At 39.9% G+C, this 6,186-nt stretch overlaps 1 pseudogene; it reads left to right on the top strand.

The window, feature by feature from the left end:
• The first annotated feature begins 4,339 nt into the window (after positions 1-4,339).
• On the top strand, positions 4,340-5,937 carry LOC149990925 (tubulin alpha-1A chain-like; annotated as a pseudogene).
• Positions 5,938-6,186: the final 249 nt, after the last annotated feature.

The following is a 6,186-nucleotide window of genomic DNA, read 5'->3' as shown; positions in this document are numbered from 1 at the left end:
CTGATATCTCAACAGAAACACTACAAGCCAGAAAGGAATGGTAAAAAATATTTCAAACAATGAAAAACAAAGGCCTACAACCAAGAATACTCTACCCAGCAAGGCTCTTGTTCAAAATGGAAGGTGAAATAAGGAGTTTCTCAGACAAAGGAAGACTAAAAGAATACATATCCACCAAACCAGCATTGCAAGAGATGCTAAAAGGAACGTTTTAAGAAAAAGAAGAAAAAAAGAGGAGAGGAACACAGGTACAAAGGGAAATGAATAAATACATGTCAATAATAACCTTAAATGTAAATGGATTAAGTGCTCCAATTAAAAGACATAGGGTAAAGGAATGGATAAGAAAACAGGACCCACATATTTGCTGTCTACAAGAAACACACCTCAAAACAAAATATTTACACAGACTGAAAGTAAAGGGATATAAAGAAGTATTCCAAGAAAACAGACATGAAAAAAAAGCTGGGGTAGCAGTACTCATATCAGACAAAACAGATTTCAAAGCAAGGGCAATAAAAAGGGACAAAGAAGGACATTTCATAATACTTAAAGGAACAATCCATCAAGAAGATATAACACTGATAAACATATATGCACCAAACACAGGAGCACTCAAGTACACAAAGAAAATAATAGAGAGACCACAAGAAGGATATTAATAGCAACACACTCATAGTAGGCGACTTTAAAACTCCATTCTCAACCATAGACAGATCTTCGAAGCAAAAAAACACCAAGGATATACAGGCATTGAACAACACACTAAACCACATGGATCTAACAGATATATATAGAACTTTTCACCCCAAAGAAGCAAAATATACATTCTTTTCAAATGCATATGGGACATTTTCGAAGATCGACCACATGATAGAACATAAAACAAGCCTCAACAAATTCAAGAAAATTGAAATCATATGAAGCATCTTTTCAGATCACAATGCTTTGAAACTAAAAATCAACCTCAGAGAAAAAAACCAAAGACATCGAAACTCAAGTAGAATAAACAACATGCTATTAAATAATGAATGGGTTAACAATGACATCAAAGAAGAAATCAAGAAATTTCTGGAAACTAATGATAATGGACACACAACAGCCCAAAACCTATGGGACACAGCAGAAGCAGTCCTAAGAGGGAAGTTCATAGCAATACAGGCATATTTGAAAATGATAGAAGACTCTCAAATAAAAAATGTAACCCTAACGCTACAAGAACTGGAACAACAACAACAAACAAAGCCTAGGGCAATAAGAAGGAAGAAAATCATTAAGATCAGAGCAGAATTAAGTGACATAGAGACTAAACAAACAGTCCAAAAGATCAACGAAACAAGGAGCTGGTTCTTTGAAAAAATAAATAAAATCGACAAGCGTCTAGCCAGGCTCATCAAGAAAAAAATAGAGAAGACCCAAATAAACAAAATCAGAATTGAAAGAGGAGAAATCGTGGCTGATACCACAGAAATACAAACGATAGTAAGAAATTACTACAAACAACTGCATGGTTTAAAATTTGACAACCTAGAAGAAATGGACAAATTTCTAGAAACATATAACTTTCCAAAACTGAATCAAGAAGAAGCAGAAAGTCTCAATAGACCAATAACAAAGAAGGAAATTGAAACAGTTATCCAAAATCTCCCTACACACAAAGGCCTTGGACCAGATGGCTTCACAGGAGAATTTTACAAAACATTTAGGGAAGAACTAACTCCTACCCTCCTCAAACTATTCCAAAAAAATTCAAGAAGAGGGAAAAATTTCAAACTCTATGAAGCCAGTATTACCCTAATCCCAAAACCAGGTCAAGACACAATAAAGAACGAAAACTACAGGCCAATATCACTGATGAACATAGATGCTAAAGTCCTCAATAAAATATTGCCAAACAGGATCCAGCAATACATGGAAAATATCATATACCACGATCAAGTGGGATTCATCCCAGGGATGGAAGGATGGTTTAATATTCACAAATCAATAAATATAATACTTCACCTAAACAAAATGAAAGGCAAAAATCACATGATCATATTAATAGATGCAGAAAAAGCATTTGATAAAGTACAACACCCATTTATGATGAAAACACTCAGCAAAATAGGAATAGAGGGAGCATATTTTAATATAATTAAGGCCATATATGAGAAGCCTGAAGCCAACATCATACTCAATGGACAAAAACTGAAAGAATTCCCCCTGAGGTCAGAAACAAGACAAGGATGTCCGTTCTCTCCACTTCTATTCAACATAGTGTTGGAAGTCCTAGCCACAGCAATCAGAGAAGAAAAAGAAAGAAAAGACATCCAAATTGGGAAAGAAGAAGTAAAACTATCACCATTTGCAGATGACATGATAGTATACCTAGGAAACCCTATAAACTCCACTAAAAGACTACTCGATATAATAAGTGAATTTGGCAAAATAGCAGGGTACAAATTAAATATACAGATATCTAAGGCATTTCTGCACACCAACAATAAAATATCAGAGACAGAGACAAAAAAGAAAATAGCATTTACTATAGCAACAAGAAAAATAAAGTACCTAGGAGTAAACTTAACCAAAGAGATAAAATACCTGTACACTGAAAATTATGTAACATTGAAGAAAGAAATTAAGGAAGATACAAATAAATGGAAGCAAATACCATGTTCTTGGATGGGAAGAATCAACATCATCAAAATGGCCATACTACGCAAAGCAATTTACAGATTCAATTCAATCCCTATTAAAATACCAATGACATATTTCACAGACCTAGAACAAATACTCCAAAAATTCATATGGAACCAAAAAAGACCCAAATAGCAAAAGCAATCTTGAGACAGAAGAACACAGCAGGAGGAATCACAACACCAGATATCAAACAATACTACAAAGCCATTGTGATCAAAACAGTCTGGTACTGGCATAAGAACAGACATATAGATCAGTGGAACAGAAGAGAGAGTCCAGAAATAAACCCAGGACTATACGGTCAACTAATCTTTGATAAAGGAGAAAGGGACATAAAATGGAGTGAGAAGAGCCTCTTTAACAAATGGTGCTGTGAGAACTAGACAGGGATGTGCAAAAAAATAAAACTAGACCACTAACTTACACCACACATGAGAATGAACTCAAAATGGATCAAAGACTTAAATATAAGCCATGACACCATAAAAGCCCTAGAGGAAAACATAGGCAGGAAAATTTCAGATATACCACGTAACAATATTTTCACAGATACATCTCCTAAGGCAAGAGAAATAAAGGAAAAAATATACAAATGGGACTACATCAAATTAAAGAGTTGCTGCTCAGAAAAAGAAAACATCAGCAAGATGAAAAGGAAACCAACCATATGGGAAAACATATTTATCAATGATATCTCAGACAGGGGACTGATCTCCAAAATTTATAAAGAGCTTATGCGACTCAACATCAAGAAAACAGACAACCCAATTAAAAAATGGGCAAAGGACTTGAACAAACACTTCTCTGAAGAAGACATACAGAAGGTCCATAGACACATGAAAAAATGCTCAACATCACTAGCCATCAGAGAGATGCAAATAAAACCATAATGAGGTACCACTTTACACCAGTCAGAATGGCCATCATCAACAAATCAACAAACAACAAGTGCTGGCAAGGATGTGGAGAAATGGGAACCCTATTGCGCTGTTGGTGGGAATGCAGACTGGTTCATCCACTATGGGAAACAGTATAGAATTACCTCAAGAAAATAAAAATGGAACTGCATTTTCAACCAGCGGTTCCACTGCTAGGACTACACCCGAAAAATCTTAAAACCCCAATTCAAAAGAACTTATGAACCCCTATGTTCATAGCAGCACTGTTTACAATAGCTAAGTGCTGGAAACAGCCTAAGTGCCCATCTGTAGATGAGTGGATCAAAAAACTGTGGTACATTTACTCAATGGAATACTATGCAGCAGAAAGAAAGAAGGGACTCCTGCCATTTGCGACAAAATGGATGGAACTAGAGAGAATTATGCTTACTGAAATTAGCCAGGCAAAGAAAGAAAAATACCACATGATATCACCTAATACAGGAAACTAAATAATAACATAAACAAATGAACTAAATAGGACAAGGAGCCGAATAGCAGTCAATAGGGTGGAAGGGGGAGGGAGAGAAGGGGGATAAGTAATGGAAGGGTTTAGTCACATAATGTGTATAAATGACTCATGGACATGGACAACGGGGAGAGATATAATTGTGGGAGAAGGGGCGGGCTGGGGACGGGGGGAGCAATGGGGGAAAATGGAACAACTGTAATTGAAAAAGGAAAAAATAAAATTAAAAAAATAGTATTAAGGTTCTCTTACATCGACCGCTTAAGAGTCGCGCTGTAAGAAGCAACAACCTCTCTTCTTCCTCTCCGTCATCCATTAGGCAGCCGCAAAGCAGCAACCATGCGTGAATGTATCTCCATCCACGTTGGCCAGGCTGGTGTCCAGATTGGCAACGCCTGCTGGGAGCTCTACTGCCTAGAACATGGCATCCTGCCTGATGGCCAGATGCCAAGTGACAAGACCATTGGGGGGGGAGATGACTCCTTCAACACCTTCTTCAGTGAGACAGGTGCTGGCAAGCACGTGCTCAGGGCAGTGTTTGTAGACCTGGAACCCACAGTCATTGATGAAGTTCGCACTGGTACCTACCGCCAGCTCTTCCACCCTGAGCAGCTGATCACAGGCAAGGAAGATGCTGCCAATAACTATGCCCGTGGACACTACACCATTGGCAAGGAGATCATTGACCTTGTCCTGGACCGAATTCGGAAACTGGCTGACCAGTGCACAGGTCTTCAGGGCTTCTTGGTTTTCCACAGCTTTGGTGGGGGAACTGGTTCTGGGTTCACCTCCCTTCTGATGGAGCGTCTCTCTGTCGATTATGGCAAGAAGTCCAAGCTGGAGTTCTCCATTTACCCAGCCCCCCAGGTTTCTACAGCTGTAGTTGAACCCTACAACTCCATCCTCACCACCCACACCACCCTGGAGCACTCTGATTGTGCCTTCATGGTTGACAATGAGGCCATCTATGACATCTGTCGTAGAAACCTCGATATTGAGCGCCCAACCTACACTAACCTGAATAGGTTGATAGGTCAAATTGTGTCCTCCATCACTGCTTCCCTCAGGTTTGATGGAGCCCTGAATGTCGATCTGACTGAATTCCAGACCAACCTGGTGCCCTATCCCCGCATCCACTTCCCTCTTGCCACATATGCTCCTGTCATCTCTGCTGAGAAAGCCTACCATGAACAGCTTTCTGTAGCAGAGATCACCAATGCGTGCTTTGAGCCAGCAAACCAGATGGTGAAATGTGACCCTCGCCATGGTAAATACATGGCTTGCTGCCTGTTGTACCGTGGTGATGTGGTTCCCAAAGATGTCAATGCTGCCATTGCCACCATCAAGACCAAGCGTACCATCCAGTTTGTGGACTGGTGCCCCACTGGCTTCAAAGTTGGCATTAATTACCAGCCTCCCACTGTGGTGCCTGGTGGAGACCTGGCCAAAGTACAGCGAGCTGTGTGCATGCTGAGCAACACCACACCACAGCTATTGCTGAGGCCTGGGCTCGCCTGGATCACAAGTTTGACCTGATGTACGCCAAGCGTGCTTTTGTCCACTGGTACGTGGGTGAGGGCATGGAGGAAGGAGAGTTTTCTGAGGCCCGTGAGGACATGGCTGCCCTAGAGAAGGATTATGAGGAGGTTGGTGTGGATTCTGTTGAAGGAGAGGGTGAGGAAGAAGGAGAGGAATACTAAAGTTAAAACGTCAACAGTGCTGCTTTTACAGGGAAGCTTATTCTGTTTCAAACATGAAAAGTTGTGGTCTGATCAGTTAACTTGTATGTAGCAGTGTATACTCATACAATTACTGGCCTATGCTTTAAAACATGAGGCTTTGTTACAGACCCAGCTAGTCCACTTCTCTGAAGGGTTTGAATAAAGTATTCCCTGTCTTAAATGAAAAAAAAAAAAAGTATTAAGAAGCATAGTAAGAGGGAGTGGAGTAGATAGGAAGAGGTTGAGAAGAACTATATGCACAACCAATGGACATGGACTAAAAGTGGGGGACAACTGGAGGGAGGGGAGTCACTGGGTGGAGGGGAGCATAGGGAAAATGAATCGGGACAACGGTAACAGCATAATTAATAAA

Source organism: Furipterus horrens, unplaced genomic scaffold (assembly GCF_987537825.1).
Source record: "Furipterus horrens unplaced genomic scaffold, mFurHor1.1.pri manual_scaffold_17, whole genome shotgun sequence".
Taxonomy (NCBI): domain Eukaryota; kingdom Metazoa; phylum Chordata; class Mammalia; order Chiroptera; family Furipteridae; genus Furipterus; species Furipterus horrens.
The sequence above is the reverse complement of the archived record's forward strand: the minus strand, read 5'-3'. Positions and strand labels throughout refer to the sequence as shown.